General features: G+C 39.3%; 1 protein-coding gene across 10 annotated transcripts in view; it reads left to right on the forward strand.

The window, feature by feature from the left end:
• Positions 1–2,696: 2,696 nt before the first annotated feature.
• Positions 2,697–16,474, forward strand: part of STAU1 (staufen double-stranded RNA binding protein 1) — a 49,556-nt gene continuing 35,778 nt past the window's right edge. For 3 of the 10 annotated variants that reach the window (XM_064497003.1, XM_064497006.1, XM_064497008.1), the window contains exons 1-2: positions 2,715–2,946; positions 12,411–12,481. The gene's annotated coding sequence lies outside the window, so the exon portion shown is untranslated. Of the gene's footprint in view, positions 2,947–12,410; positions 12,482–16,474 lie in introns of all 10 variants that reach the window. The other 7 variants (XM_064497001.1, XM_064497004.1, XM_064497009.1 and 4 more) reach the window with 6 other exon arrangements.

Below are 16,474 nucleotides of genomic sequence, written 5' to 3' on the forward strand. Positions count from 1 at the left end.
CTGGATGCTCTGGCCCTAAACGCTGAAACTAGGATTTCATAATGCCCTCACAACACCATGTACCTTTGCTTCCTGTGCTTATCACGATTGCATCTGGAGATTCTTTCATTGTCTTTCTGATAAGTCTTCTGCTCCACAGACCAGCATTCCGTTCATGCAGTTACACTGTAGGCCAGGCATTACAAACTCAAATATCAACAGGAATGGGAGAGTACATGAGAAATGAGGGCAAACTAGGGACTGTGGTGAAATAAAAGTACCTATCTGTAGGGCACAACTCCCACTCAGCAGGCTCTGTGCAGCCAAATCTGCTTCATTTTGAAGGAGATGACACAAACCAGATTATTATGTATGGGTTAGAATGATAGTGACTAAAGCTAAAAACATAGAAGAAAGAAAAGGAGAGAAAAGTAAAACAACCACCTGAAGATTTAATACTTCTGTTTTTTTTTTGAGAACATCTATGAACTCTCACCTTGTGTAACCAAAGAATTTTATTTAACTGAGGCATAGGTGAGCCGTGAGCTGGCTGGGGTTCAGGAGGGGGTCACTTAGATTTGTTTTTCTTCATTTGTAACTAGAGACTGTCAGTCAGATTCTCTTCTAAGGGTCAGAAGTTTTCTTGACTCTTGACAAATAAAGGAATTTTTTTTTTTTGAAAGAGGAAGATGGAAGTTAGAATTTGTAACCATGAAGTAAGTTATGTGAAATCTTGTGTGTTCCTTCCTAGAAGATAAATTCTGTGTATTTGTAATAAGGAATGGGAACATGCAAAGCTCATAAAAGTCCTATAAGAAGTTGATATTTAGCTAAAGGTTATACTCCTTGTTATTTAATGTATCTATTAAAAAGTAGAGAAAGAAATGAACTATCAAGCCATTAAAAGAAACAGGCCACTTAAGTGCACATTACTAAGTAAAAGAAGCCAATCTGAAAAGGCTACAAACTGCATGATTCCAACAATATGACATTCTGGAAAAGGCAAAACTGCAGGAGGCAGTAAAAAGATCGGTGGTTGAGGGGTATTAGGGAGAAGGAGGGGGAGGCAGTGCTGTAAGGACAAGTGATCCCCAGAATGACGGGTGATCAGTCACTAAGGAGAGCAGGTAGTAGCCTTGGCTGCTCAGAGCAGCACACTTAGGACTTTGCAACACTAAGGAGCATCCTGTCACTCTTGAGATGGAGAAGATGAGACAGGGTATGAAGCTCTACTAATTCTCATGACCCTGGGGTAAAACAGGAAATTATTGTTTCTATTTAACTAAGAGGGAAATGGAGGCCCAGCTCTGCTGAGGCCCAAGTCACAGAATAAAATCCAAAGTCTGGGTTGGGGGGAAAAAAAAAGGAAAAGAGGGATCTTCATCTCAATGTATAGAAGGAGGGAAGAAATTTGAGACTAGAAGTCATAAGCCCGTCACTTGGGTCCCCAGGGTAACAGTCAAATGGGTCAGAACATTCCCTTCTACCTTTACATCTTTGGAGAAATTGTGCGAGGACCTCAGCTTTAGGCTTAGGGAAACCCCTGTGTCTGCTCCTTTACCGAAGTGAGCTATGGAATCTAGATGGCTTGGAAGTTAGAAAGGAAAAAAATTCACCTTTAGCAGAGGGCAGGATAGTATCTGAATGTTGCTTAGTACTGTCTTAGGTGGGCACTTAAATTTCACGGACAGTGAAATTCCTTTGTTTTCGGTGTCCTAAAATTCAGTCTCTTTGCATTTTATAAGAGGCAAAGTAAGGAGGCTTGCCTGGTCCAGAGAAAAGAGCCCTCCGTGGCTGGGGCAAGGTCCCACGGCATTGTTTGGAGAGGCCCCTTCAGCCACAGCATTCCATATCAAGAATTTATGCAAATTAAACTGTATTGCCTTGGCAAGAAAGATTGAGCAACAGTTAAATTGAAAGATATTGAGAGAGAGGTAGAGAAAATAAACTTTTTTTAAGTAACGGGTTAAGTAGTCGTAGAGTGAGCAAGAAAGGCTGGCCTGGACACCTGCAGTCCCTTCACTCACTGTTTCCTGGATTTCTCACAATGTGTACGTTATTCTTTGCTGAGCGTAATTCTAGAGGTCCATGATTCCCCACTTCCAAACCTGAACCTCTCATATAAGAGCGCTGCAAAAAACTACTTAATTTATCTAGGGCTGTATAAAGAAACAGTAATCTTGCATGTCTTGCCTTTTTAATTCACTATAAAAGTTACTGATTTTATTATGTGTTTTACTCTCACTAGAACGTAGGCTCCATGAAGGCAGGGATTTTTTGTTTGACCACCACTATATTCTAAGCTCTTCGAGCAGTGCTTTGCACTTAGCAGGTGTTTCATAAATATTTACTAAAGTAGGAATTGAGGGAAGGAGATGAAAGAGTAACGAACACCCAGGAAGAGGAGACACGCAAAGGGAAAAAGGTAAGAGCGAAGCGGAAGGAGGAAAGAAGGCCCAGCCTCCGTTGGAGTCCTGCGAAAAGCCTGCCACTCCCAGAGGAACTACAACTCCCAGCAGCCCCCGGGGCCCAGAGCAGGCCTAGAGGCTCAGGCGGAACTAGGCGCCTGCCAACTAGGCTCCCGGCGTACCTTGCGAGCGCAGGCGCGGCCGCAGCACCCGCCGGGACTTGTGGTCCTGGCCGCGGGTGGGGGTGGGGTTCGGCATGGAGGCGGGCGGGGGCCGGGGGCGGGCGCAGGCCCCTCCCCCGTCACTTCCTGCCGGGCTGCAGGCGCCGGAGCGACTCTTCAGCGTTTGCGCCGGCGGCAGCCGCGTCTGGCTCGGCTCCCCCTTCCTCTGACCCCCGGCCCGGCGGCGCCCGCCTCCTCCGCGGCCACTCCGCCTCTTCCCTCCTGCCGTCCCTTCCTCGTCTCCTGTCTTCCTTCCTCCTTCCCATCCTCGCCGTCGTCTTCGCCTTCGCCGCCGCCCAGGACCGCCGGCCGGGGGACGAGCTCGGGGCAGCAGCCAGGTGAGGCGGCCAGGCCGGGCCTGGCGGGGCCCGCGCGGGCCCCGCGGCCTCGGGGAGATGGGCGGCGGGTGGGGCTTAGGCCTCGGCGGGCCCGCGCGCCCGGCCTCCTTCCCCGGGCCTCTCTCCCGCCCGCGGGGCCTTCCCGGAGGAGGCGGGTTCTCCCGTGCCCCCCGCCTCAGGGCGCCTAGCGGCCTGGACCCAGGGCGCCCCAGTCCCAGCACCCCTTGCTGCAGCCAGAAACAGGTGCCATGCCGCCTTTCCTCATTTCTCCTGTCGCGCTGGGATGCCGAAGTTATTCCCGGGGCGGGAGGTGGGGGGGATCCCCGCTTCAAGTCCCTGAGGTCCGGAGTATCTAAATCTCCTCAGACGGGTTCGTAGCGTAATGGTTACGAGCGCGGCCCAGGTGTCCGATGCGGGTGTAAATCCCAGCTCTGTCCCCTTGGGCAAGTCGCTTAAACTCTTTGTGTCTTGGTTGGAAAAAGGGGCTAATGCCTTCCCTGCCTCTTAAGGCTGTTAAGGTTCAGTGAAATGGGGCGTGTAAAGCGCTTATCAGAGTGCCAGACCCACAGCGTGTCCCAATAAACCGTCTGCATAATTTATTAGCGTGATATTAAGGTATAACTTAATGGGTCGAGTGGACAGAAGTTGACCTACCTACCCGTTTAGGTTTTTTAGAGGCAGAAATATTCAGCGTGCCTACCGCCAGCGCCCGGACATTGTTTTGGGTTGTTAACATCTGAAAGGGGCGTACGTTTAATTGGGACACTCTGTAAGTAGGCAGTCTGTAAAAGATAGATGCTGTTATTTCCATCTCCTCCGCTGAGCCAACTGCAGGATTTTCACCAGCTCCCTCAGTATGAGCAACCTGTCCGTTTTTCTGCCGTCATCCGGCTTCTTGTTGTCATTCCATTTCTGGGAAAGTTCCTGGCAGAAGCTTTCCTTGAGTTTAGCAAACCTTTCCTGAGCACTTGTTCTGTGTCAGGCTCTGGAGGCGAGTGTCCGAAGCTGAAAAATGTCTGTCCGTTCTTGCACTGCATCTCTAACTTCTAACTTTTTTTCACTGCAGCTTTGCTTTTATCCCCTCCGTCCCTGTTGGCCGACTTTCCTTTTAAGCCCTTGCCCCACGTCCGTGTTGCAGTATTGCTTATGTGGAAGTTTTCTTCTGTTCGGGCGAAGATGTGTGCTTCAGTCTGTTCTGCTTTTGTTCTCTGGCTGTGGGGACGTTTTTAAGGTCACTCTTCCCTTCTGCTTGTAGCTTTAATTGTTTAGAGGGTAGTGGAAATAGACCAGATTTTTGGTTAATTTTGGGCTTTCAGGAATCAGTATGCTTAGCAAATGTAGATTACATTGCTCCTTGTTGAAGTAAAAACTAAAAATACAGTTGGATTGAAGAGGGAGCAGTTTCAGTGATCCTAGTGACAGGTGGAATTTTTAAAACAGCAACTTTATTTAAGGATACTGAGTTTCTTTTAATTCTGCTCTTAGTTGTATAGGTGTACCCTTCACTAAGGAAATTCAACTTATGGAAGTTCAGATTTACAAAAGAGTAAGCCTGTGTGTTTGCTCTCCTGAATGATCCTCCTGAATCATAGGTAGTAAATTTCCTTACTGAACTTGAACTGTTTTGATTTACACCCATTTGTGAATAACACATGGGGATGCAAAGTGGCTTCCCTGTTTTTGACATTTTCCTAGAATTTTCTGCCACAGTCTTACCATTTTCCTAGAATTTTCTGCCACAGTCTTACCATCAAGAAATAGTTTAGAATCTTTTTGGGGTTGGGGGGTAATTAGGCTTATTTCTTTGATTTTAGAGGTGGTGCTGGGGATTGAACCCAGGACCTCATGTATGCTAAGCATGCTCTCTACCACTTGAGCTATACCCTCCCCACTAGTCTTTGTTTTGATGACTCTTTAAAAACACCTAAGCAAACAAGTGTACAAGGAATACAAAGCATGTCTTCTGCTGTATCAAAATTACTGTAGTGTCAGGGAAATGATGTTTTAACACTGCAGTCAATAATCTAATTTTAAAAAACTTTTTATTAGGGAAAACATACAACAGTCAAATAGTATAGAGAACCCCCATGGTTTGGTCACCCAGATTTGATAATTATTAACTCATAGCCAAGGTCAGTCTTCTTTCATGTAGTACCCCTTCCCCCAAACTGGGTTATTTTGAAATAGCCCATCTGAATATCATATAATTCTGAGTATCATATTTTACCAGATTGCCACACTCTTTTTTTTTTTTTTCTTATATATTTTAGTGGAGGTACTGGGGGTTGAACCCAGGACATTGTGCATGCTAAGCCTGTGCTTCACCACTCAGCTATTTCCCTCCCCCCAGATTGCCCCAGACTCTTAATTGGTCATAAAATTTACTTTTAGTGGAATCATAGTTCTCATTTTGTTATGCTTCTTATCTCTGCTTATATATACATGATTACTGTATAGCAGGAAAAAAAAAACCCAAACCAAGCAGCACTTGATTCAGTCCTTATCCTCCTCAAAGTCATCCAAAATACTGCCTTGCTTCTTTGTGTGCAAAAGCAACAATTCTTGAGCTATTAATGACTATAATTGAAAGCAATCAGAAATACAGATATCCCTAATCCTGTTTTTTAGTGGAGCCCTACCTGTTAAACCACTTTTAATGGAGAATAACTTTGTGTCAAAGTTAAACTACAGTTAATAATTCATAATAAAACGTGCCAAGTTTCTTTACAGTAGTTGTATAAATATACTGCTATCACCTTAGGTTAAGAATTAGCAAAGGATTTTGATTTCAGAACTGCTGTGGAATTACTTTCCGAAGACCGCCCCTTCCCCAGTCTGCTATATTTACAAGCCAATTTAGTAAATATGAATGAATTCACAGCATGTTCATGTTTTTCTTTATCATCTAAAAGGCGATCTTTCCTAGAATGGAAGTTGACAGAAAAATTATATTCGTTATTTATTTTTAAAATTTCTGATAGTGAAAAATTTTCAACTTTTAGACCTGTAGCATCATCGTTTTCAGTTGTGTAGGTTTACTTTTGCTCTTGATCAAGTACAGTGAACATGTATGTTATGTTTTAGTTACTAAAACCTGGGAGATGAGGAGGGATATGTATACCTCTTAAAATTAGGGGGAAGAAAAACCCAATTTGGTATCTAAGTAAGGACACAAAATGTGCTTTATTTTAAAAAATGCTTAGTTGCTTCCTAGTAGGCTTTATGTAAAATTTTTAAGTATTTGGAATTGTTACCATAAAAACAGTTTGTTCAGATTAGAGTGCTTTCTTTTAAGATTCGGCCAGAAAGCCTATTTGTAACACAGTATCTTGCACGTCAGTGTGTTTTGGGGTTTTTTTTGGGGGGGTGGTTGGTAATTAGGTTTACTTATTTATTTATTTGCTTTTTAATGGAGGTACTGAGGTTTGAACCCAGGACCTCGTGCATGCTAAGCATACGCTCTACCACTGAGCTATACCCTTCCCTCCTTCACATTATCTTAAGTTTAGAAGTGAACGTGACTTATGGAACTTCCCCCACCCCCGTCCCCAATTCTGAAGTCTAACCCATTAACGGTCCATGTGTAATCATTAAACATGGGGCTATACTGTGTTCCTTCGTCCGGGAGTCTCTCCCCGAATAAGACAACAACAGTATTTACTATAGGAGGCACAGAGTGGGTCTCAGCTTGTAGGACAGTTTTCTCCGATGCCCTTTTAATGGATGAAGAAAAAATTGAAATTCACCAGCATAAAGATGAAACTTTCATGAAAAAGATATCTCTTTATGGGGTGTCATAAATCAATTCTAGAGGCCTTGTTTATGAGCCTCCAAACTGAATGTCATACTTATTTGATGTCATACTTAATGACAGTTGCTCAATTTGGGGAAATGTAGATTCCTCCCCATCAAATGAAAGCTTTTGGAGTTGCTTTCTCACAGAACAGAGTTTTGGGGCCTTCAGAAATGCTTAGAGAATTTTATGACAGATTTTGTTTCACACTAGAACTGTAACAGATTGTTTCAAATTAACTTCTGGTGACAGACCTTTGTGGTTAAAATGCTTCTGGTGTAATTTTTTTGTATGAGCTGTTCCTTAAATAAAACCTGGTCAAAATCAAGCATTTATTCTGTTCCAAAAAATATAGTGTACAAGTTAGAGATTGAACCATGAGAATACATGTTAGTTGCTATAGTTTTTTTCCCCCAACATTTTATTATGAAAGATTTCACACATATAATAGAGTTTAAAGAATTTCAGTGCACACCCTGTATCTACCACCTACTTTCTGCCATTATTTTACTATATTTGCTTTATCACATGTCTGTTCCATTTGTCCATCTCTTTTAATTCATTTATCCATTTTATTTTTCAATACATTTCTAAGTAAATTAAAACAGCACACAGCATGCATAGCTACCACAGTTAATTTTAAATTGAGACAGTTCTGTAAGGTATTCCTAGATCTTTAAAAGCTTTATTGATTTTTGTTTCTAATTTTGCTTTGATTACAGAACTCTGCTTTTTAAAGGAAGTTGTTTAATGAACTTTTGCATGAAGATGTGCTTACCTATAAATCAAGTATTACGAAGTTTGAATAATGTTGACCAAATCCTTTGTTTTAACCTAAGGAGATAATAGGGTTATAAATATGTAGCTATGTTGATCTTAACAAGTGCCACCAGATGATGGCTTGGATGTTTTGTTGACTTAATGCTTAATGCTCTGAACTGTAAAAAACCTTACCAAAGAGAATTATTTACTTTAAAAAATGGTAAAATGGGGAAATTACTGCAAATAGCTTATGTTATTTGAAAAATATTTACATTTCCATTGTAGGGAATGAGGTTGATGTAAAGTGATTTATGTCACCAAATAAGTGGAGGAAGAAACAAATTCTCTTTAGACTTAATTATATTTTCTGGAATCACACATGTTCAGTTATTTGTTGAAGGCGTATATTCAGGGGGCTCCCTCGAAGTATATTTACTGAAACCAAAGTAGAAAAAAAAATCTGTCCAAGAGTATTTTTGCTTGTGATTAAAAATTAGTCTTCTAAATATTAAATCTGTAGCCCATCTGCCTCTGTTTAATCTGGAATCTAATTTGGAAGAGAAGTGTGATGACTTTGTGAGTTTATAACAGTAATGGAAGCAAAACAGATCATTGTGGACAGAGGTCATAATTGTCCTAGGGGCTTTTTGTTATGTCTGCTGGACTGCAAAGTCTAAGAAAAATCTATTTAAGTGCCCTGGGGTCTTTTCCCGAAATGGAAATGGTTGTTCATCAGATTGTCTCTATATTTGAAGTAGTGTTAGAACTGGTTGCCCAGTGAGTGTGGGTTGATTTTAGTCAGCATGTTCTTTATTCTCATTTAAAATGTTTTTTACAAGTGGTATGTAACTATAAATTTATACTTATAGATGTTTATATGACTGAGGACAGAATTAGTGAATTTGCTGGATAATAAAGTTTGCTACTATTTATTGAGCTCTTACCATGTGCCAGGTTAGGATTACAGGGTGAGAGTTATTTGATGCAGGAAAGGAATTTCAAAGGTCAGGTTGAATTTATGTAATAATATAAAAGCTGCTGTTCATCGAGCTCTTCCTTTGTGCTAAAGGTTGAAGTAGATGCTTTATGTTGTATTTCTGATACTCCGCAGTGCCTTTGCGAGGAAGGGTTGTAATAGCTGAGGTACTGAGGCCCATCTAGGAGGCCAGGTAACTAGAGCGGGGTCCCGAGGTCTTTCCACTGAACCACACTTTGTCTCTAATTATTCTCAGGTGCTTTTTGTTTAGGATAATTTATTCTATGTGTCAGTTCTTTCTCCCCTACTCTCCTACCCACTGCAGTTAGGATGAATTTTGTTCACTAGGACTGTAGATCAATTTGGAAAAAAGTCTGGTTCAGTAATACTCAGTCTTTTTAATTAATGCTATTGGTCACTTCCTTGAAACAGTTTAAAGATTTACAGGTTCCTTTTGTTTGTGGTGATAGATTGCTGCAGTCAAATTAAACTAAAACTTTTAAGCTGATTCAAAGGTTCGAGGTGGGGATTAGAAGTAAATGGGGAGGAGGATGTTTCATTTGACTTTGTGTTGAAGGAGGTTCTCTTGCTAAATTATTGCTATAATCCTTTATGAATTTTATTAAAAATGATTTATTAACTATAGACAAGGTTGTTGCTAAGAAAATGAATTTCTTTAGAAATACATTCTGCTTTATTGGAAATGAGTTAACTAAGCCTGCAGTTAATTTTTGTTTCTCTGTTTGCTTCCCAGCCATTTCTAACATTCATTTCCTGGCTAATGGTATTCAGAATATTTAATGTAACTTTCTTTTTGGTATTGAACTGCCTTCTAAACAATTTCTTTTTTACTTTCTTTGAGTGGGTGATCTCCTTGAATGAGAAGCCTCTTTGGTTCTCTTAGGCAGTAGTCATCTTTTATGGCTAGTCTGAAGAGGCTAGGTCAGTGAAATTAAATTTGCCTTTGAATTTGGGGTTTTCGTGAGATAGTTTATGAGTTTGCATTCTGTGTTTTTAACCTCAGCTGAGGTGTGTCTCAATCATAAAAAGGTGTTGGAAATGTGTCTTTTCTGGGAATGAAGTGAGCAGATAATGCTTGTTAAATTGTTACTCTGTCAGCTCCCCTCAGGCTTGAGCTTTATGATCTAACTAGATCTTGTCTGATTCTCTCCCGTTTTTGCTTTTTTGAAGTCCATGCTTTCTATAGATCAAAATTAACTGAAGCATGAATTTTCTACCCTTGCAGATTCCACCCTGGTACAAATAAGGCCATTGTCTGCTAATGCCATTGTGATTTGGTACAAAATGCTAAGCAGTCCTTTCCTCTGTCAGAAGATAATTTATATGTAATGATAAGTCTGATTATTCTTGGAGGCTTATGTTCTTTGTTGCACAGTTTAACCTGCTCGTTGACGCTCCATGACCCTTTACCTAGATGACGGTCAAACATAGGTAAATACGTTTCCTTTTGGTTTGTAGTAGAGCAAAGCTTTACAGTCTGTAACATTTAGAGTATGACTGCTTCAAGGAAGTAGTTTCCCTGTTAACTGAGAATGTATCTATTTAAGCACCAAACATAAAAAAGAATAAAGTAAAAAGCATTTTTTTGAAGCAGTGAGGTTCTTTCTAAGTTTGCTACATTTTTTCTTTCTTAAAGCGTTTTGAACATGGTTTGTTAATATTATTTTATAATATTGGTTACCGTGTACCCTAAGAAAGTGATGTTTAACAGCTAACTTTGGTGTGACATGTTATAGTTTACAAGCGTTTCACCTACATTTCCAGTAGATCCACCCAGGAATCATGTAATTATTGTTCATTAATCATATGAAATTGGTGGTAGTAGCCCAATTTAAAAGGTTGAAGTCTACAGAGTAATTTGCTTAGGGTAGTTCATCTGAGCACCAGAGTTGGGACCCAAACTTGGATTTCCAGTGAGGGATTTTCTCTTCTTCACCCAAGTAGCCATGTGATAGCTGGTTGCCCTTATCCTAAATCAGTGTCTTGCTGCCAAGGGACTGTTTATGTTCTTTTGTGTCTTCTTTAGTTATGAGGTGATATGTATTATAAATGATTTGTTACTACTAATTAAAATGCCACTGTGAATTAGTTATGTAAATTTGTATTGGGTCCAAGGTTATTCCTATATAAATGTGAATTCCATGAGGACAGGGACTATATCTTATTGGTGTATTCCTCTCTCTCTAGTGCCCAGAATGGTGCCTGCAAATAGTAGATGTTCAATGTTTACTTATTAAGTGAATAAAGCGATGAATTTAATTCACCCCCTTGCGTTCTAGTATGCTTCTTGAGTGGAAAAGAAAGGGAGTTGGGCTTAACCCTGCTGCTTGGAGTAAGTAAGTGCTGTATAGATGTTCTGGTAATCATCATGGTGGCTTTGGAAATGGTTGCGGATTAAAAAAAGTTTGCTCATGGAGGTGTGAAGGTGTATATGAATCTCAGATATCATTTGTGTAGAGATGTTAGAAATCCACGTGTCTGCAGACATTGTATTTCTCTTTCCTCCCCCTTTTTTCTTTGCTGTTAAATTGTTGGCAGTTGTCTCTCAGTGTTGTCATGATGTCTGACTCTGGCAGCTCCTTTTTTCCATTCTAATTTTTTTAACTTCAGATTTGGGCTGGAAAACTCGAAAACCAAGCCTACCATAATCATTAAGCATAGATGGGCTTGAATTGAGGAAAGCCCCCCCTGGTAAAAGGAATGGGCTCTATGAGGTGGCCTTAAACATTTGTTTGGGCTGCTCAGAGGCCTTTTCAGTTCTCATTCATACTAATCTTTTGAATGGATGAGCTTGTGGAACAATAGGGTTCTAGACTGGAGAATTGTTAGTATAGTATACTGTTTTCAGAAAGAAGAACGTGGGTTGTTAAAATACTGTAGGACCAGTTAGAGCTCATGAAATTATTTGGACAGTTTCTGAAATTACTTGGACAGTGAACAGCTACTTTTTATTGTTTATTAAATCACAGTAACAGTGTGAAATTGAAATGAGGAAAATTATGTTGTAAAAATGCAAAAAAGGATCTCAAGGTAAGGAATCCAATTTGTTACTGACTACTGCCATTTAAATAGGGGGAGCCTGTAGATGAATGAAACCCAAGAGTTTGAAAATTAAACTCTCATGTCACCTGAAATCCGTTCTAAAGAATGATTGTGATTTGAATTTACTAGAGGTAATACACTTTTTTGTATTTTGCAATTTAATATAAGGATATTTATGTACAAAGTGCCTTTTTGTAAATTTTCCCATGTAATTGTATTTTTGTCACCATTTGTATGGTAAGGATGTCTGTGAATAAAATATTTAGCCAGTAGTTGAAGGAGGGGGAAACCTATAAATTTAAAAATCAGGCTTGTATACAGGCTGTCTTAAAAAAAACAAAACAGGTTTGTGTGATTGGACAATATTAGCTGTCCAGTTCCTTTTTTAAAATTTAATTCCAGAGTATTCACAGCTCTCTTAGCAGGAAGTAATTAGACTTATAAAGGAAATTTCTACTGTCTCTTATGTTCATGTCTCTGCAAAGTACTCTTTACCCTGTTCCCAGGCAGTTGTGTCTTTTGTAGACTACAGTGTGCTGCTTCAAGCCATGACATCATGCTTTAAGAAACTTCCCTACTTGTTTTTGTTTTAGTTTTTTAGATAACTGTGTTTTTTTATTTTTTATTTTTGGAGGGGGGATAATTAGCTTGATTGATTGATTGATTGATTGATTGATTGACTGGAAGTACTGGGGGACTCCAACCAGGACCTCGTGCATGCTAAGCATGCACCCTGCCGCTGAGTTATATCCTCACCCTGAAACTTATATACTTGTAAATTTTAGATTTCCCCAAAACTTTAGCAATGTGTATCTTTATTTTCAGAAAAAGATCTACTCTAGTAAATTACTGTTGTTTCTTATTTTCCAGGAGTTTCCCAACTACGTAACCTCTAAGAACTGAACCAAAACAACGTTGTTCCTGGAGCACTTGTTTTTAAGGTACACGTCATTTGGCTCTATAATTTCAGGCCTGTTCATAATCTGTAATATTTTTGAATTCTTCAGTGGTCTGCATGGAAAATGACTTTTTTTCTGGCCATAATATTAGAGAAACAGAAGAAATTTTATGCAGTTTGATTTCTTTTTCCTTTTGGAATTTAATTAGGAAGTAAATACAGGGAAAATTGTTGACAAGGATGTAAAACCTAGCCAACACCACCCTATACTTTAAATATACAGGCATGAAAATTGACATCTGAGATCGTTGTTAAACATAACTCAGTAGCATCTTGGTCATAGAAACTTTTGTAGTTTGCCTTTAATTCCTCAGATTATTTATGTTAAGCTTGGTTTTCCAACTTGTGGAAATAATTCAGCGTTGTTTTCTGTCATGAGATAGGGTTATGAATAAAGTTCTGTTTACCGCTGGCTGCCTGTGATCGTCTAGACCAAAGAAGTTTGACTATAAGAGTGTTTAGGATTTTACAGTCCTTTATCAGGACACTGCAAAACACACTACAAGCATTGACACTGCTTTGTGTTTTTAGTTCTTGCCCTCTAAGAGCTGAAAGTACATCATCATACCATATTTCTGAGGTAGTAATTGGTAGACAAATTAAACCCACTTTCTTTGGGAATGAGGAAATTGATGCATGAGGAATTTAGAGAAGTTACACAAAGCTTGGAATGGATATGCACTCATTGCACTGAATTTGTATAATGCTTTTCTTTTCAAAGAACAGAGTAACTGTTACCATGCCTCAGGATTCTTCGTTGGTTCTCCGATTCCTACAACTGAAGCTTTGTCAAATAGCTTGTAACAGAGTGCTTTGGGGGAAACCGAGGCACCGAGCAATGGATTGCCAAGAATTGAACGTATAGCTGCTGTCTGAGTTAGAAGTAGAACTGAAAGCCACAGTTCAGAAGTCTGATCTGATTTAACATTGTTGGTTGCTATTTAGCAGCAAGGCTGGTTTCTTAGAAACTAGGTCTTGGCACTTGTCTGTTTTGCATGAGGATGATAGTAAATGCTGTTGTGTTTCTAGGTAGATGGCACATGATTACAGACTAAAATTTCCCTTTTCTGAAAGGAAAAGCCAGTTAACTGTGTGGCATGAAGCCCCTTCTTATTCAAGAATATGTCACACGGTACTACTCTTAAAACTCCAACAAATCATAAATAGATACTTATTTCGGTTTAAAAACACTTTCTTGTTTGCAAAAATAACAAATGTTTGCATTTGGTTATTTTTTAAAATTTCTCTTAGGGAAGGAAAGAGGGTAACTTGATAAGGTTTCAAACCTAGGAAAGAAAATAAGTTTTAACAGCTTGTTAGTTTTCAGAGGTAAGTTTTTTTTTCGCTTAGTATGGTTTTTCTATGATGAACAATTAATAATGAATTCTGTTTTAGGAAGTGTTTCTTTAAATGGACCACCCAGTGGTTACATTTGTGTGGAAAGAAAATCCTCTGTTGCCTACTTGGCACTGAGCCATATGTGAGCTGGGCCACATTCAGTCACTTGTATTGGATGCAAAGGTCTTGAACAGTCTGAGTTGTTTCCAGGCATTATTTTTGGCTGATTTTATTGTCTTGCAAGTGATTGTGCCTCATCATGGCTATTTGCCTTTTCTTTCTCTTGAGTATCAAGTACATTGTGGAGTTTTGGGTTTTTTTTCCTTTTAAGTACTTTGGTCATTTTTCTTTTTAAGAACCTTTTATCATTGTGTGGTTTGATATACAGGCCTGCTTTTGGACATTATTTGCTTGATATCGTCATTTTGGAAATTATTATGTAGGACAGTAGTGATTGCCATGTCTCTGTACTTGTGGTTGCTCTGCCTGTATGTAGGTGTATGGATAGTGTTTGGAGTCAGTGAATTGTGGTGTCCAGGGCAGGGGATGGGGGGTGCTGGTAGAGGAAGGTGAGGTAGGGAGTGTGGTGGTGGCGGGTGGTGGAGGGATAGTGAATTTACTTGCAGAAAACATATAACCACATTGTAGCTAGAAAGATGAATCAGAAAAGAATCTTGGAAGGAACTGTTGAATATAAGGGAATGATGTGGATATTTTAGGTGTATTTCAAGGCTTTTATAGGAAAAGTGGTTTGTTCCTTAACTTCTTTTTTATGTTGTCAACAAATTTCCACTGAGAGATCTCTTCTTGTCTTTGAGGAAAAGTTTAACAAGTAGATTCTAGCACTTGAGGATGTACAGTTGGCCATAAAAGCGTTCACATGTAGTAGATGGTTAATAAATTTTTGTTGATAGTGAATGAGTATATCCTGAACTTGCTGTTGGTACTGCTAATGCTTTGTCATGGCAAGGAATTGGAATATTCTTTTGTATTTGTGTACTTGTATTACATAAGATGTAATGAAGGAGAGAAGGGGAGATATTTAACGAAATGTTTGTGGCTATCTTAAAAGCTTGTCTGGAATTGGGATGACTTCTTTTTCTTTCTTTCTTTCCTTCCTTCCTTCCTTTTTTGTATTTTAAACCACATCTTGTTTGGAAATGTCATTTATTACAAAGGGGAATGATTTGATTACACAAAAGTCTGGAAACTTTATGTCATGTATTTATTGGGTTAAAAATTGGATAATAAAGATTATGCTTTTCCATAATTGCGAAAGTAGGTATTTCATACTGCCATGATTTAACAGTGTTAGTTGAAAGTGATTAGGACTAAGCACTGTTGCAGATGGCTCTGTAAACTGTTTTTAGGAGAATCTGCCTTATGTATTAAATCACTCAGACTGTACATTCAGTATGGCCTATTGTTGGTAGATTCACTACTGAGTTAGGAATATGTGTTTTGTGCCTGATCACTTTTTAGCACGTCATGTATAATTTTGAAAAATGCTTTTAAAGAATCCATGTGCCCATATTCCCCTTTCCCACAATGCATTAAAAAGTACTTGACACTTGGAAAATGGAAGCTGCCAGCTACGGTGAGACTATTTTTGTGAGAAGACTTTTGTGTCACCAAGCCAAAGTTAGGACTTGGGGGGTCTTGGAACAAGGAATCTTTTAAAAAGAGGTACCCTTAACTCATATCGCTTCTCATGTAGTGTTACAGTGCTTATATGTACTCCATAAATTTAGGATTTGAGGATAGATTGAACATTTATTCTTGAGTTGGTATCTCAAGCTCTTCAAATAGTAAAAACTAGGAGATTAAAGGCTCTCGTCTGTGATGGAGGCAGGAGACCAGGAAATAGTGCAACACAGGCTTAGCGGTCAGAGGTGTTTACAGTGCCAGGGAAAACTGGAGTCTTTGTGTTTCAAACTTTTTAACCTAATTTTGCTGTGTGTGAAAAATTGTTCTGTAAGAAGATTCTCAATAAAGCATTTTAATCTCTCTTGGGTCCCTAATTCATCTGATGGAAAACAATTATTAAAGACAGATTTAAAAGAAAAGTCCAGTTTTCATTTAAGGATTTAATCTCAGGATGGAGTGCTATTGAGCAGCAGGTTCTAAATTTATACAAAAGTGGTTTCTCTGAAATTCCATAATTCCCCTGAATGCTTTTATGAAATATATAAATAGCAGTGGTGAAAAGCTTTATTTGTTCTTTGAATTATGTGGGTAAACCATGTATTTCCCCCCACTCACAACTATGGTTGTTGCCTGGCTTCTCTTGGGGGAGGAACATCTGTTTGGATAAAATATTAGCATCAATTTTTTAGTGCCTTTTGAGATGAAAAGGGGATTTTCTTTTCCTGTCTGAGAATATAGGCTGCTTAATACATTATTAAGATTATATACTGTGGATTTGTATATATGTACTCAAAATAGCATCCTTGCCCCCCTCCATCCACTAGATAACCAGTAGGTTCTCCCAGTCCCCCAGTTGTGACAACAAAGTAATGTATCCAGACATTGTAACATGTCTTGGGGAACAAAATTGCCCCCTGTTTAGAACCACTACTTTAGAGTTTCTTTTTGGACTTAAAGACACATAGAAATGTTAAATTAGTAGATGGCTAAA

The sequence above is a fragment of the Camelus dromedarius genome, chromosome 18, assembly GCF_036321535.1.
Source record: "Camelus dromedarius isolate mCamDro1 chromosome 18, mCamDro1.pat, whole genome shotgun sequence".
In the NCBI taxonomy this organism is placed as follows: Eukaryota; Metazoa; Chordata; class Mammalia; order Artiodactyla; family Camelidae; genus Camelus; species Camelus dromedarius.